General features: G+C 39.6%; 4 non-coding genes across 4 annotated transcripts; all 4 read left to right on the plus strand.

Annotated features, from left to right (window-relative positions):
• The first annotated feature begins 13,417 nt into the window (after nucleotides 1–13,417).
• trnai-aau (transfer RNA isoleucine (anticodon AAU)) lies at nucleotides 13,418–13,491 on the plus strand. The gene has a single exon. It is a non-coding gene; the product is annotated as a tRNA-Ile (tRNA).
• Nucleotides 13,492–13,981: 490 nt separating this feature from the next.
• trnai-aau (transfer RNA isoleucine (anticodon AAU)) lies at nucleotides 13,982–14,055 on the plus strand. The gene has a single exon. It is a non-coding gene; the product is annotated as a tRNA-Ile (tRNA).
• Nucleotides 14,056–14,547: 492 nt separating this feature from the next.
• trnai-aau (transfer RNA isoleucine (anticodon AAU)) lies at nucleotides 14,548–14,621 on the plus strand. The gene has a single exon. It is a non-coding gene; the product is annotated as a tRNA-Ile (tRNA).
• A 490-nt stretch (nucleotides 14,622–15,111) lies between these two features.
• Nucleotides 15,112–15,185, plus strand: trnai-aau (transfer RNA isoleucine (anticodon AAU)). Its single transcript has one exon. It is a non-coding gene; the product is annotated as a tRNA-Ile (tRNA).
• Nucleotides 15,186–16,870: the final 1,685 nt, after the last annotated feature.

Here is a 16,870-nt window from a genome sequence, read left to right on the forward strand (position 1 = left end):
AATGCTTACATATATGTGTAAAAAGAAAATGTACGAGCTGTGAAAACTGTTTCTGATAAAATGAAGAGTACACAGCAAATTCAAAAGTGTTGAATGTTTTGGTGTTAGTAGTCTTAGAGTTAATTTTACTCTAAGTAGAGTCACATTCTTTTAATGTAACTCTGAGGTGTAAAATGATAGTAGTTAAAATCGAGTGTTAAAAATGAGTGTTTCTATTTCAAATCTGGAGGTGTTACAATGGAAACATTAACTCTTGACCTCTTAACTCTGAACTCCTACAGGGGCTATGACACCAATAGAGTAAATTCACAGATTCCGCCCCCAGCACCATAGGCTCCAATCAAAGCTGAAGTGAAGCCATTTCAGAACATTTTGCTCTACATATTTGAGTTGTTTGCCATGCTTGGTAAGTCATTTTTTTTTCAAAGATTGTTTCAATTATTATTATTAGCTTTTATTTCTGTGGCTCTTTGGAGTTGAGACAAAGCTGTGTGAAAGGCATTAGCCATGTTGCTCGCTGATAGCATAATATTCTGTTTTAGCTAGCTGAAAGGTATTGTTTGCGGGCAAATACCACAGCCTTGAAAAATGTGAATTTTCAGTCAAATTTTTGGTCGAATACACCTAAAACAATGTCTAGAATGTGAAATGTTGGTATAATGGTGCTACTTGAAGCCTGAAAACGATCTCCCATAAAAAAACGAGCAAACAGCAGTAGCAGACGTCCTGACTGGGTTCTACGTTAGCATTTAGATCCCTCAAGAGTTTTGTGCACACGGTTTAGGTAAAAATGAAAAAGGTTGAGGTTTTACATTTAGTTCAGTACTACCTGTTGCCTGTGTCCTTGTCTTTTGGGAAAATGCTTTACACAAGTAATGGCTCAAAAATTATTCCTTTTTTTTTACTGTGCTGCAATTGATTACTGGATTATTTGTGCCATTAATTAGTGTCAGCCAATTTTTATTCAATCTCCACATAGGATATGCTTGTGAAGATGGAATATGGGGGAGAGCAGATGTGCGTTGAAGTTCCACAAAGTGATGAATGAAGGACATGCATATTGTATTGAAGAAGTAAGTGATGAGAATGCTGTTATTTGCATTTACCAGCTCACATTCAATTCAATTCAATTCAATTTTATTTATATAGCGCCAAATCACAACAAATGTCGCCTCAAGGCGCTTCATAGATACAGAGAAAAGCCCAACAATCATATGACCCCCTATGAGCAAGCACTTTGGCGACAGTGGGAAGGAAAAACTCCCTTTTAACAGGAAGAAACCTCCGGCAGAACCAGGCTCAGGGAGGGGCGGCCATCTGCTGCGACCGGTTGGGGTGAGAGAAGGAAGACAGGATAAAAGACATGCTGTGGAAGAGAGACAGAGATTAATAACAGATACGATTCAATACAGAGAGGTCTGTTAACACATAGTGAGTGAGAAAGGTGACTGGAAAGGAAAAACTCAATGCATCTTGGGAATCCTCCGGCAGCCTACATCTATTGCAGCATAACTAAGGGAGGATTCAGGGTCACCTGGTCCAGCCCTAACTATATGCTTTAGCAAAAAGGAAAGTTTTAAGCCTAATCTTAAAAGTAGAGATAGTGTCTGTCTCCCGAATCCAAACTGGAAGCTGGTTCCACAGAAGAGGGGCCTGAAAACTGAAGGCTCTCCCTCCCATTCTACTTTTAAATACTCTAGGAACAACAAGTAGGCCTGCAGAGCGAGAGCGAAGTGCTCTAATAGGTTGATATGGTACTACAAGGTCATTAAGATAAGATGGGGCCTGATTATTTAAGACCTTGTATGTGAGGAGCAGGATTTTGAATTCAATTCTGGATTTAACAGGAAGCCAATGAAGGGAAGCCAAAACAGGAGAAATATGCTCACTCTTGCTGCAGCATTTTGGATTAGCTGAAGGCTTTTCAGTGAGTTTTTTGGACATCCTGATAATAATGAATTGCAGTAGTCCAGCCTGGAAGTAATAAATGCATGAACTAGTTTTTCAGCGTCACTCTGAGACAGGATATTTCTAATTTTAGAGATGTTGCGCAAATGGAAGAACGCAGTCTTACATATTTGTTTAATATGTGCGTTGAAGGACATATCCTGGTCAAAAATGACTCCAAGGTTCCTCACAGTGTTACTGGAGGCCAAGGTAATGCCATCCAGAGTAAGAATCTGGTTAGATACCATATTTCTAAGCTTTTCAGCGCCGAGTACAATGACCTCAGTTTGATCTGAATTAAGAAGCAGAAAGTTAGTGGCCATCCAAGTCTTTATGTCTTTAAGACATTCCTGCAGTTTAACTAATTGGTGTGTGTTATCTGGCTTCATGGACAGATAGAGCTGGGTGTCATCTGCATAGCAGTGAAAATGTATGCTATGTCTTCTAATGATGCTGCCTAGGGGAAGCATGTATAATGTAAACAGAATTGGTCCTAGCACTGAACCCTGTGGAACTCCATAATTAACCTCAGTGTGTGAAGAGGACTCTCCATTTACATGCACAAATTGGAGTCTATTAGATAGATATGATACAAACCACTGCAGTGCAATACCTGTAATACCTACAGCATGTTCTAATCGCTCTAATAGGATATTATGGTCAACAGTATCGAATGCTGCACTAAGGTCAAGAAGGACAAGCACAGAGATGAGTCCACTGTCAGAGGCCATAAGAAGATCATTTGTAACCTTCACTATAGCTGTTTCTGTGCTGTGATGAACTCTGAAACCTGACTGAAACTCTTCAAATAAACCATTCCTCAGCAGATGATCTGTTAGCTGTTTGACAACTACTCTTTCAAGGATTTTTGATATGAAAGGAAGGTTGGAGATTGGCCTATAATTAGCTAAGACTGCTGGGTCTAGAGATGACTTTTTGAGTAAAGGTTTAACTGCAGCCACCTTGAAGGCCTGTGGTAGATAGCCGATTATTAGAGATAGGTTGATCATATATAAGATCGAAGAATTAATCAATGGCAGGACTTCTTTGAGCAGTTTTGTAGGAATGGGGTCTAAAAGACACGTTGATGGTTTGGAGGAAGTAATTATTGAAGTTAACTCAGAAAGATCAATTGGAGAAAAAGAGTCTAACTTAACATCAATGAAACTAAGAGTAGCTGTAGATAATATTACATCTGTGGGATGATTATTGGTAATTTTTTCTCTAATGATAAAAATTTTATTTGTGAAGAAGTTCATGAAGTCATCACTAGTTAACGTTAAAGGGATGGTTGGCTCAAAAGAGCTCTGACTTTTTGTCAGCCTGGCTACAGTGCTGAAGAGAAACCTGGGGTTGTTCTTATTTTCTTCAATCAGTGATGAGTAGTAAGCTGTTCTGGCTTTGCGGAGGGCTTTCTTATAAAGCAACAAACTATTTCTCCAGGCTAAATGATGATCCTCTAAATTTGTGACACGCCATTTCCTCTCCAGATTACGAGTCATCTGCTTTAGGGTACGTGTTTGAGAATTATACCACGGGGTAAGGTACTTCTGATTAGAGACCTTAGTTTTCACAGGAGCTACAGTATCCAGAGTCGTACGTAGTGAGGAGGTGAAATTATTAACAAGATAATCGACCTCTGTTGGGGTAGCGTTCAGATAGCTGCTCTGCTCTGTGTTGGTACAGGGCATTGACGATGATAACAGTGGCTGGATTATATTCTTAAACTTAGTTACAGCGCTTTCAGAAAGACATCTACTTTGATAAAGTCCACTCTCCACTGCTGCGTAATCAATTATTGTAAATGTAAATGTTATCAAGAAATGATCAGACAGGAGAGGGTTTTCAGGAAACACTGTTAAATGTTCAGTTTCTATGCCATATGTTAAAACAAGATCTAGAGTGTGATTAAAGTGGTGGGTGGGTTCTTTTACATTTTGAGAGAAACCAATTGAGTCTAACAACAGATTAAATGCCATGTTGAGGCTGTCATTTTTAGCATCAACATGGATGTTAAAATCACCCACAATAATTATTTTATCTGAGCTCAGAACTAAATTAGATATAAAGTCTGAGAAATCAGACAGAAACTCTGTGTAAGGCCCAGGTGGACGATAGATGATAACAAGTAAGACTGGTTTCTGAGTTTCACAGCTGGGGTGGACGAGGCTAAGCATCAGGCTTTCAAATGAATTAAAAGTCTGTCTTGGTCTTTCATTAATTAATAGACTGGTGTGAAAAATTGCTGCCACACCGCCCCCTCGACCTGTGCTTCGAGATTTCTGGTAGTTAGAATGACTCGGGGGTGTTGATTCATTTAAACTAACATAATCATCCTGCTGCAACCAGGTTTCTGTAAGGCAGAGTAAATCAATTTGTTGATCAATTATTAAGTCATGTACTAACAGAGACTTGGAGGAGAGAGACCTAATATTTAATAATCCACATTTCACTGTTTTACTCTTTGGTTCAGATGTGGATACTGTATTGTTCTTTCTTTGTAAATGTTTAAGTTGTTTGTTGCTGGTTTTTAGTTTGTTTTTTGTCTTTTTGGAAGCAGACACAGTCTCTATGGAGATGGGTTTTTGGGGGGGTAGCAGGAGGAGAGAAGCTGCAGAGAGGCGTGTAAGACTGCAACTCTGCTTCCTGGTCCCAACTCTGGATAGTCATGTTTTGAGGGGTTTAATAAATTTGTCCATATTTCTAGAAATGAGAGCTGCTCCATCCAAAGTGGGATGGATGCCGTCTCTCCTAACAAGACCAGGTTTCCTCCAGAAGGTTTGCCAATTATCTATGAAGCCCACATCATTTCTGGGACACCACTCAGACAGCCAGCAATTTAAGGAGAACATGCGGCTAAACATGTCACTCCTGGTCTGATTGGGGAGGGGACCAGAGAAAACTACAGAGTCCGACATTGTTTTGGCAAAGTTGCACACCGATTCAATATTGATTTTAGTGACCTCCGATTGGCGTAACCGGGTGTCATTACTGCCGACGTGAATTATGATTTTATTGAATTTACGTTTACCCTTAGCCAGCAGTTTTAAATTTCCTTCAATGTCGCCTGCTCTGGCCCCTGGAAGACAATTGACTATGGTTGCCGGTGTCTCTAGCTTCACATGTCTGAGAACAGAATCACCAATTACCAGAGTTTGACCCCCAGCGGGTGTGTCACCGAGTGGGGAAAAACGGTTAGACACATGAACGGGTTGGTGGTGTACCTGGGGCTTCTGTTTAGGACTACGCTTCCTCCTCACCGTTACCCAGCCATCTTTCCCCAGCTGCTTGGGGTCTGCCGGGGAACAGCTAGCGGGGCCTACGCTATCTTCGGCTGCACCAGCTACAGGGGCCAGGCTAGCTAAGGGTGAGAGCAGGGTGCAAAGCCGAGTCTCCAGATCAGTAATCCTGGCCTCCAGAGCTGCAAATATGCTACATTCGTTACAGATATCATTACTGCTAAAGGAGGCCGAGGAGTAACTAAACATCTGACACAATGAGCAAGAAAGTGCAGGAGGGACAGGTGAAGTAGCCATGCTGCTAACGGGTCGGCTACGAGCTAAGCTAGCGAAACAGTACAGAGACAGTGAGTGAATACTTTGGCTATAAATTAGGTAGTGAGTACAGAGAAAGTGTGCTTCGGATGAAGCACGTGAAGATTATACTGTGAAAAAAAAGAATGTATTTAAAAGTTGTTAATTAAACTGCTAAGCAAATAAGCTACTCAGAAACACCACTGTGTTTGAGCAGGAACAGGAAGCGATACTATACCACAGAGCGAGCGAACACCAAGTGACAGCACATATGTCAGACCTTTTGATAAACAAAATTCTAATGAAATCGAGAACATGTACACTGTTACATCTTTCAGAAAATGTTTTGAAATTGTGGTGCACAGTTCAGAATAAATGTTTTTCAAAAACCATTGCGTCTTTTTAGTAAATGTTTATTTCCAAAAGAAATTTCTACAAGTTCAGAACAGTAAAATTCCCGCTTTTTAGAATTAATTAGAAGATAACTCTTACGTAGTTAAACTAAAATACTCTTTGAGAGTTAATATATAAACTCTCAACACCTAGTTAGCATTAGTAAGTGTTAAATTATCAACTCCAGACAGATTTGGTGTTTAACACTAAATCAGAGTTAACGTACCAACTCTCCAAAAAGAGTTAAATTAACACTCTCTGGTGTGGACCCATATAGACACTTTAATAGTGTTGAAATCAAATCTGACAGTGTTAATTTGGACATGCTGGATTTGCTGTGTAGACTGATATATTAAATATTCCTTTATTGGGTAGGAAAATCACACCATGTCATAACTGCTTTAAGTCACACAGAATAAATATCAGAGCCTTAAACTGGCTGACTTCTGCTAAATGGGTCAAACTGGGCAGAAAGTATACAAACACATATCATCCTTATAGAATATGATATAACACTATAGATAAACTTACCTCAGAATATATAAAGCATATAAACAATTACAGCATTATGATGCAACAAATGCAGTACTACTAATCCAAAATACTCAAAGCTTCATAGAACTGAAACAAACATTTATTTTTAGCTCCATTCTGCTGCTGATACATACTTTAGGTTTCTGAATATTAAACTTGTTGCTGCTTTTCATAGTGTGTAACTTGAAGGCCCTGAGTACTTTCTCCCACACTGAAAACACTGGAATGATAAAACTATTTGAACATTATCTAATAAGACTGTTTCAGGACAGACAAATAGTTATGCTAAACCTTTCTAGCAGTCCTTCACAAACAGGGAACAGTCTGTCTATTCTCTCCGTCTGTCAGCTGATGCTGGCTCTTCCTCCTCCTCTTCCTCACACACTGCTGAGTTTGTCCTGGTGGATCATCAGGGGTGCAAAGCCTCACAGATGATGTGCAGCAGTGGGTCCCTCAGTCTGTCCTCACTCTGGACACTTGCAGTTGTCACACATGGAAATCAAATGTGTGATAAGCTGCAGGATTCAAACACAAGTGTAATTTATAAATATATGTTCATACTTTTATTACACAATCAGAGAGAAAGAAACAGAGAGAGAGTGCAGGACAGACACACAGGTGACAGTCTCAGGTGTTTACACTGCTACAAACAGGAGGATTTAGTGTTTGTGTTATTACGAGTGCTAAACAAGAAGAGTTCCCAGCTGGTACAGTGGACACATGTGTGACTCCTGTGATTAAAGCATCTTTCTTTCAGCGTAACGAGTGAACCGTCAGCTCATTCAAACACACGTTAAAGTCCGTTTGGCTCGACACCACCGAACAGAGGCAGCAATTTAACATAGCTAACATTAACAGTGCAGTGAATCCTGCTTGTGCCGTGATATTCAGGACTGCAAACCGAGCAGCATCACTGACTTTCAGCTTGTTGTGTTTGTGGATATATGACTGACTTTAATTATCCATAAAATCATCACATTCTTTGTAAGATTAAGGCCGACTATTGAACGGCGTATATTTTGAAGTAAAGGCTTTAAAACCAAGTTAGTACAAACACTAATGTCACATAGATTTCCCGACATGTGGCCAACAGTAATGTTTTAATGTTCTTCATTATTAAACATTTGCGCATAAATAAGTGACATAATATTCATTACTTACTTTTGAAAGTTTACTCTTCGCTCCATTTTTTTCAGAAAAATTATCTACACCACCGCCGCGCTATGAAGTCTGCGATATGTTGGGCCATAAAGGCTACAGCGACCCATCCTTAAAATTCAGGGAAATGAAGGACGCATTTGACGGCCGCATTTCGAGCAGCCTTTGAATTGCGACAGCCTTCATCGCGTCGCTGTAATCGGTCTTGAAATGCAGCCTTTAAGGCTGCAGACCCTGGCTGTGTCCTTCAAAAGAGTCTACGCGTTCTCAAACGAGGCTCAAGAGGCAAGGTTAGGGAAGCCATGAACTTGGCCTTATCAGTGAGAGATCGGGCCACATAAGCTTTATGAACTCCATTGGCAGATGATACTCTGGCTTAGTGGGTGGATCCACTGTGCATGTGGCAGGTAGGACTACGTTTTTAAGAGCGTGATACATGGGAGAAATGCTGTGGCATGCACTTATTTCAAGCAACAATCAAGATATATCCACCAGCCACGTGACCAATCCAACACCAGCAGTTGGCTCAAACAGACTCCAACAAACGTTCATGAAAAGTGGGAACTTCTGCAAAACCACGTGGCCTAATGGACAAGGCGTCTGACTTCGGATCAGAAGATTGAGCGTTCAAGTCCCTTCGTGGTTGGCTGTGTCCTTGAGGAGCAGGCATGCGTTCCCAGCTTGTTCCTTTATGTCATCCAAAATTGCTACGCTGTTGTCAATTTCATGTCCTTCAACAGAGACTACGAGTTCTCAAACGAGGCTCGAATGGCCAGGTTGGGGACTGAAGCCATGAACTTGTCCTTATCAGTGCCAGGCTCGAGTCATCTTGGCTTAGAAGCAACCATAGAAAGTCAATAACATGCCATGACCTCAAGCGACACGGGTGAAAAAAATTACGCCTTGGAAGCATGCTGTTGGTGGAACTCCACCTGGGAAAGATCCAGTGTACTCTGTTTCACTCCCCGTTGAAGGCATGTGTTGGAGTTTGTTCAAAAAACAGCCATGCCGCTATACTTGAAGCATTTTCATTAGGAAACACAGTGCTTTTGACTGTTTTCCTATTTTAGTCTACTAAAGTATGACTTTGTTAGTTTCTCCAGCCACATTTTTCATCAGCTGAACTGCATAGGTGGCTTCTGATCAGTAGGAGCTTCCAAGAGTTGGCTTTCATTGGTACAGCTTGAAGTAATTTCTTGTAAACACACATTTCTCTTGTGTTCTTAACAGTTCTTCCACCCTCTTTTTTGTATATTAGTCAACAAAAGGATCGGTTCACGCACATGTTGTAGGCCGGTTAGCTCAGCTGGTCAGAGCGTGGTGCTAACGCCAAAGTCATGGGTTCAATCCCCATACTGGCCATTCCAGCAACTGTCCAAGGTGCTGTCTCATGGTAGATTGTGGTTTTTGTTTGTTGGGATCCAAGAAAAAAACCTCTGCCAACTTCCAGGTGACAGATCGGGCCACGTAAGCTTTATGACCTCCATTGGCAGATGATACTCTGGCTTAGTGGGTGGATCCACTGTGCATGTGGCAGGTAGGACTACATTTGTAAGAGTGTAATACATGGGAGAAATGCAGTGGCATGCACTTATTTCAAGCAACAATCAATTATTTCAAGCAACAATCAAGCAATATCCACCAGCCACGTGACCAACCCAACACCAGCAGTTGGCTCAAACAGACTCAAACGAACGTTCATGAAAAGTGGGAGCTTCTGCCAAACCACGTGGCCTAACCGACAATGCGTCTGACTTCGGATCACAAGATTGAGGGTTCGAGTTCCTTCGTGGTTGGTTGTAAGTCCTTGAGGCGCAGGCATGCGTTCCCAGTTTGTTTGCAGCAGGCCAACCTCGCATTGATTGAATCTTTATTTTGAACATGTTACAAAAGTACAACAACATAGAATTAAAAGAGACAAATAAACAAAGCAAAACAAAAAGAAAACGAGCAACCACAACTACATATAACTTTCATGTTCAAAAAGGAGCAGGAAGAAGCATAAGCTTATTTAATCCCACCCCTTTTCCACTATCTAGTAATCAATAGACTACAGAAATACCTCCTTGCAATTACATTATATGTCATGTGTATTTTTTTTTACTATTCTTTTTTTTATATATATATATATATACATTTATGTTTCTATCTATCCATACATACGTATATACACATACGCACATATACACATTTTCAATAACCCCATTAACACCTCAAAGGATACACAACCTACAAATATATATATACCCATACCAACATTCCCGTGCACCCGTACACACATGAAAATATTAGACAAGAACACCCTATCAAATCTCTACCTCTTCCCTGTACCCTGTAAAAACCATCTCCTTAAACCGCTTTTTAAACTGTGTCATGCTCGGACATTGCTTTATATCTTTACTTAGTCTGTTCCACAGCTTCACTCCACACACAGAGATGCAAAAACTTTTTAATGTTGTACGGATACGAGGATGTTTTAAATTTAATTCCCCCCTCAAATTGTATCCCCGTTCCCTTTTAGAAAACATTTTTAGAATATTGTCAGGAAGCAGGTTATTTATTGCTTTATATATAATTTGTGCAGTGAGAAAATGAACCAGATCTGTGAATTTTAGAATTTTTGATTTTAAGAATAGTGGATTTGTATGATCTCTGTAACCAGTTTTATGGATTATCCTTATGGCCCTTTTTTGTAATATAAAGATTGGTGATAGCGAACATTTGTAAGTATTGCCCCACACCTCTGCACAGTAATTCAAATACGGTGCAATCAGGGAACAATAGAGAATGTGGAGTGATTTGTGGACCAGAATGTGTTTTACTTTACTCAAGATTGAGACACTTCTTGAAATTTTGTTATGTATATGATTTATATGAGACTTCCAGTTTAATTTATCATCTATAATCACACCAAGAAACTTATGTTCAAGTACTCTTTCAATTTCCACACCATCTATATGAATCTGCACTTGTGCATTTCTAAGGGAATTCCCAAATAAGATTATTTTAGTTTTACTTAGATTTAGCGATAGTTTGTTCCTGTTAAACCATTTTTAAATTTTGCACATTTCTGAAGTAATTGTATCCAGCAGCTCCTTTAGATTCCCCCCAGAACAAAAAATATTTGTGTCATCTGCAAATAATACTAATTTTAATATATCAGATGCCTTACAAATATCATTTATTTAAATAATAAATAATTTTGGACCCAGTACAGAGCCTTGTGGAACACCACAAGCAATGTTCAAGCATGATGAGGAATGGACACCCAGCTTCACAAATTGTGTCCTGTCACTTAAATAATTTTTCACCCATTGCAGTACAACCCCCCTGATCCCGTACCGTTCCAGTTTATTAATTAATATATCATGATTGATTGTGTCGAATGCTTTCTTGAGATCCAGAAATACTCCAGCTGCATACTGTTTCTGATCTATAGCATTCGTAATCTCCTCAATTGATTCGATTAATGCCAGAGATGTTGATCTTTTTGATCTGAATCCATATTGACTGTCAGAGAGTAATTTATATTTATTTAAGAATTTGTCTAATCGTTTATTAAACAGGTTTTCTAGGATTTTGGAGAATTGTGGTAGTAAAGAAACAGGCCTGTAATTTGTGAAGTGGCGTCTATCCCCACTTTTATACAGCGGCACAACTTTAGCTATTTTCATTTTGTTTGGCACTTTTCCCGTCTGAAATGATAAGTTGCAAATACATGTTAGAGGTCCTACAATTCCTTCAATGACCTTCTTGACGATTTTCATGTCAATATCATTACAATCAGTTGATGTTTTATATTTACACATGTGTACAATGTCAATTATTTCTTTTTCCTCCACTGATGTGAGGAACATTGAGTTAGGGTTCCTATCAATCAGGTTTTCACTACAGTCTACTGATGGCAGTGACTCAGGAATTTGTTCTGCCAGTTTTGGTCCAATATTTACAAAATAATGATTAAAGCTGTTGACCTTATCAGCAGTGTTTTCCATAATATTGCCATTGTCGATAAAGTATTGAGGATAACTTTGCTGTCCAGAATTATTTTTAATGATACCGTTTAACACATCCCATATTCCCTTCATATTATGTTTATTGTTGTTCAATATTTTACTATAATACTCCTTTCTACATACACGTATAATATTGGTCAACTTATTTTTGTATTTTTTATATTTATTTTCAGCATCTTTTGTTCATTGTTTTAGGAATTCCCTATAGAGTGTATTTTTCTTTTTACATGCATTTTGGAAACCCTTAGTGATCCATGGTCTATCTGAATATTTGTGCTTTCTGTTGTATTTTATTGTTGGACAGTTTTTATCGTACAATTCCATGAATATTCTTAAAAATATGCCATATGCAATATCAATATCAGTTTCTTTGTACACATTGTCCCAGTCCTGATTCAATAGATCATTCTTAAGTGCATTCATAGTTTCTTCTGTCCTTACACGTCTGTATCTCAGTTGTTCTTCATGCTGATTTTTCTTATAATTAGTGTCATAAACTGCAAAAACTGGTAGGTGATCACTGATGTCATTATTTAATATTCCGCTCATAATGTTGTTTTCCATATTGTTAGTGAAAATATTGTCAAGTAAGGTGGCACAATGTGGTGTAATTCTGCTAGGCCCGGTTATTTTAGGATGTAAACTCAAACTGTACATAGTGTTTAGGAATTCGTCGGTCATTTTATGCTTTTTCGGATTCAACAGGTCAATATTAAAATCACCACAGATAAACATAACTTTTTGATTTGTTTTAGAGAACATTTCCTCTATGAAGTCATTAAATACTTGAATACTAGAGCCAGGTGTTCTATATATACAGCTAATTATTACATTTTTCAATTTTTCCTTATAAATTTCAATTGTTATACATTCTAATAAATTATCAATTACAGTTGTCATGCTTTCTACCACCTTGTAATTTAGGTTTTTATCCACATACACAGCTACTCCCCCTCCACTCTTGTTCCTTCTCTTAACAAAATTCACTTCATATCCCTCCAGTCCAAAGTCCAGTCCTTTCTCCGCATTGATCCATGTTTCAGAAATGGCAATAAGTCCAAATGGATTTGTCAACTCATTTAGATATTCCTTTATATTGTTGAAGTTGGCATAAAGACTTCTGCTATTAAAACGGATTATTGATAATTTATTTTCCGTGTTGATGGTGTGCTTAAACTGCACACTTCTGTTGTTTCTTTTTCTTTTTTTTTGCCTCAGATTTTCTTTTCCTTTATGTCATCCAAAATTGCTATGCTGTTGTCAATTTCATGTCCTTCAACAGAGACTACAAGTTCTCAAACGAGGCTCGAATGGCCAGGTTGGGGACTGAAGCCATGAACTTGGCCTTACCAGTGCCAGGCTGGAGTCATCTTGGCTTAGAAGCAACCATAGAAAGTCAATAACATTCCATGACCTCAAGCGACACGGGTGAAACAAATCACGACTTGGAAGCATGCTGTTGGTGGAACTCCACCTGGAAAAGATCCAGTGTGCTCTGTTTCACTGCCCGTTGAAGGAATGTGTTGGAGTTTGTTCAAAAAACAGCCATGCCGCTGTACTTGAAGCATTTTCATTAGGAAACACAGTGCTTTCAACTGTTTTCCTATTTTAGTCTACTAAAGTATGACTTTGTTAGTTTCTCCAGCCACATTTTTCATCAGCTGAACTGCATAGGTGGATTCTGATCAGTAGGAGCTTCCAAGAGTTGGCTTTCATTGGTACAACTTGAAGTAATTTCTTGTAAACACACATTTCTTCTGTGTTCTTAACAGTTCTTCCACACTCTTTTTTGGTATATTAGACAAAAAAAAGGGGTCAGTTTAAGAGCAAGTTGTAGGCCGGTTAGCTCAGCTGGTCAGAGCGTGGTGCTAATAAGGGCAAGGTCATGGCTTCAATCCCCATACTGGCCATTCCACCAGCCATCCAAGGTGCTGTCTCATGATAGACCGGGAATTTTATTTGGTGGGATCCAAGAAAAAAACCTCTGCCAACTTCCAAGTGAGTGATGTACACAACTACAAATGACAGCAAAGCAAAAAATTCACTGACACATGACACGCTAATGAATACATTACATGCTTAGCTACAATCTCCAAATCACTTTTCCAGCTACTTTCTGGATAAATCACTCATTTCCAAAGTCTGACACAGCATACTGCATCAAAAACTGCTGCTTTATATCACACCTATCGACCCTAACATTAGAAGACGCACACCATGTATTGTTTTGTGGCAAATTTCTTCTTAAAGCGTTTTTTGTAAGTCAACAGAAGACTTTTTTTTCCCTGTATGTTGAAGTAATTTCTTGTAAACACACATTTCTCTTATGTTCTTAACAGTTCTTCCAACCTCTTTTTTGTATATTAGTCAACAAAAGGATCGGTTCACACAAATGTTGTAGGCCGGTTAGCTCAGCTGGTCAGAGCGTGGTGCTAATAACGCCAAGGTCATGGGTTCAATCCCCATACTGGCCATTCCACCAGGCATCCAAGGTGCTGTCTCATGATCGACTGTGGATTTTATTTGGTAGGATCCAAGAAAAAAACCTCTGCCAACTTCCAAGTGAGTGATGTACGCAACTACAAATGACAGCAAAGCACAAAATTCACTGACACATGACACGCTAATGAATACATTACATGCTTAGCTACAATCTCCAAATCACTTTTCCTGCTACTTTCTGGATAAATCACTCATTTCCAAAGTCTGACACAGCATACTGCATCAAAAACTGCTGCTTTATATCACACCTATCGACCCTAACATTAGAAGACGCACACCATGTATTGTTTTGTGGCAAATTTCTTCTTAAAGCGTTTTTTGTAAGTCAACAGAAGACTTTTTTTTCCCTGTATGTTGAAGTAATTTCTTGTAAACACACATTTCTCTTGTGTTCTTAACAGTTCTTCCACACTCTTTTTTGCTATATTAGACAAAAAAAGGGGTCGGCTTAGGCACAAGTTGTAGGCCGGTTAGCTCAGCTGGTCAGAGCGTGGTGCTAATAACGCCAAAGTCATGGGTTCAATCCCCATACTGGCCATTCCACCAGCCATCCAAGGTGCTGTCTCATGATAGACCGGGGATTTTATTTGGTGGGATCCAAGAAAAAAACCTCTGCCAACTTCCAAGTGAGTGATGTACACAACTACAAATGACAGCAAAGCAAAAAATTCACTGACACATGACACGCTAATGAATACATTACATGCTTAGCTACAATCTCCAAATCACTTTTCAAGCTGCTTTCTGGATAAATCACTCATTTCCAAAGTCTGACACAGCATACTGCATCAAAAACTGCTGCTTTATATCACACCTATCGACCCTAACATTAGAAGACGCACACCATGTATTGTTTTGTGGCAAATTTCTTCTTAAAGCGTTTTTTGTAAGTCAACAGAAGACTTTTTTTTCCCTGTATGTTGAAGTAATTTCTTGTAAACACACATTTCTCTTATGTTCTTAACAGTTCTTCCAACCTCTTTTTTGTATATTAGTCAACAAAAGGATCGGTTCACACAAATGTTGTAGGCCGGTTAGCTCAGCTGGTCAGAGCGTGGTGCTAATAACGCCAAGGTCATGGGTTCAATCCCCATACTGGCCATTCCACCAGGCATCCAAGGTGCTGTCTCATGATCGACTGTGGATTTTATTTGGTAAGATCCAAGAAAAAAACCTCTGCCAACTTCCAAGTGAGTGATGTACGCAACTACAAATGACAGCAAAGCACAAAATTCACTGACACATGACACGCTAATGAATACATTACATGCTTAGCTACAATCTCCAAATCACTTTTCCAGCTACTTTCTGGATAAATCACTCATTTCCAAAGTCTGACACAGCATACTGCATCAAAAACTTCCAGGTGACAGATCGGGCCACGTAAGCTTTATGACCTCCATTGGCAGATGATACTCTGGCTTAGTGGGTGGATCCACTGTGCAGGTAGGACTACGTTTTTAAGAGCGTGATACATGGGAGAAATGCTGTGGCATGCACTTATTTCAAGCAACAATCAATTATTTCAAGTAACAATCAAGCAATATCCAACAGCCACGTGACCAACCCAACACCAGCAGTTGGCTCAAACAGACTCAAACGAACATTCATGAAAAGTGAGCACTTCTGCCAAACCACGTGGCCTAACGGACAAGGCGTCTGACTTCGGATCAGAAGATTGAGGGTTTGAGTCCCTTCGTGATTGGTTGTAAGTCCTTGAGGAGCAGGCATGCGTTCCCAGGTTCTTCCTTTATGTCATCCAAAATTGCTACGCTGTTGTCAATTTCATGTCCTTCAACAGAGACTCTACGAGTTCTCAAACGAGGCTCAAATGGCCAGGTTGGGCACTGAAGCCATGAACTTGGCCTTATCAGTGCCAGGCTCGAGTCATATTGGCTTAGAAGCAACCATAGAAAGTCAATAACATGCCATGACCTCAAGCGACACGGGTGAAAACATCACGACTCGGAAGCATGCTGTTGGTGGAACTCCACCTGGAAAAGATCCAGTGTGCTCTGTTTCACTCCTCGTTGAAGGCATGTGTTGGAGTTTGTTCAAAAAACAGCCATACCGCTATACTTGAAGCATTTTCATTTTCATTAGGAAACACAGTGCTTTCGACTGTTTTCATATTTTAGTCTACTAAAGTATGACTTTGTTAGTTTCTCCAGCCAAATTGTTCATCAGCTGAACTGCATAGGTGGCTTCTGATCAGTAGGAGCTTCCAAGAGTTGACTTTCATTGGTACAGCTTGAAGTAATTTCTTGTAAACACACATTTCTCTTGTGTTCTTAACAGTTCTTCCACCCTTTTTTTGGTATATTAGTCAACAAAAGGATCGGTTCACACACATGTTGTAGGCCAGTTAGCTCAGCTGGTCAGAGCCTGGTGCTAATAACGCCAAGGTCATGGGTTCAATCCTACGGTAGCCCCTAGAGACAAAGCACGTACAAACTCCAGAACACATGCAAAATCCGAAACAGTTGCAAACTCCAAATTCATGCAAACTCCAAAACACATGCAAACCCCAAAACACATGCAAATTCCAAAACACAACGGAAGTGCTCCGGGACGCTAGGGGCAGTGTTGAGCTTTTGTTACCTAGTAACTACACAAGCCAGGAAGTACCAATGACCGGATTTGGACTGTATCCCAATTCAGGGTCTGCAGCCTTAAAGGCCGCATTTTAAGGCCTATTACGTCACAGTGACATGACGAAGGCTGTCCCAATTCAAAGGCTGCTCGAAATGCGGCCCTCAAATGCATCCTTAATTTCCCTGAATTTTA

The sequence above is a fragment of the Neolamprologus multifasciatus genome, chromosome 4 (genome assembly GCF_963576455.1).
Source record: "Neolamprologus multifasciatus chromosome 4, fNeoMul1.2, whole genome shotgun sequence".
Taxonomy (NCBI): Eukaryota; Metazoa; Chordata; class Actinopteri; order Cichliformes; family Cichlidae; genus Neolamprologus; species Neolamprologus multifasciatus.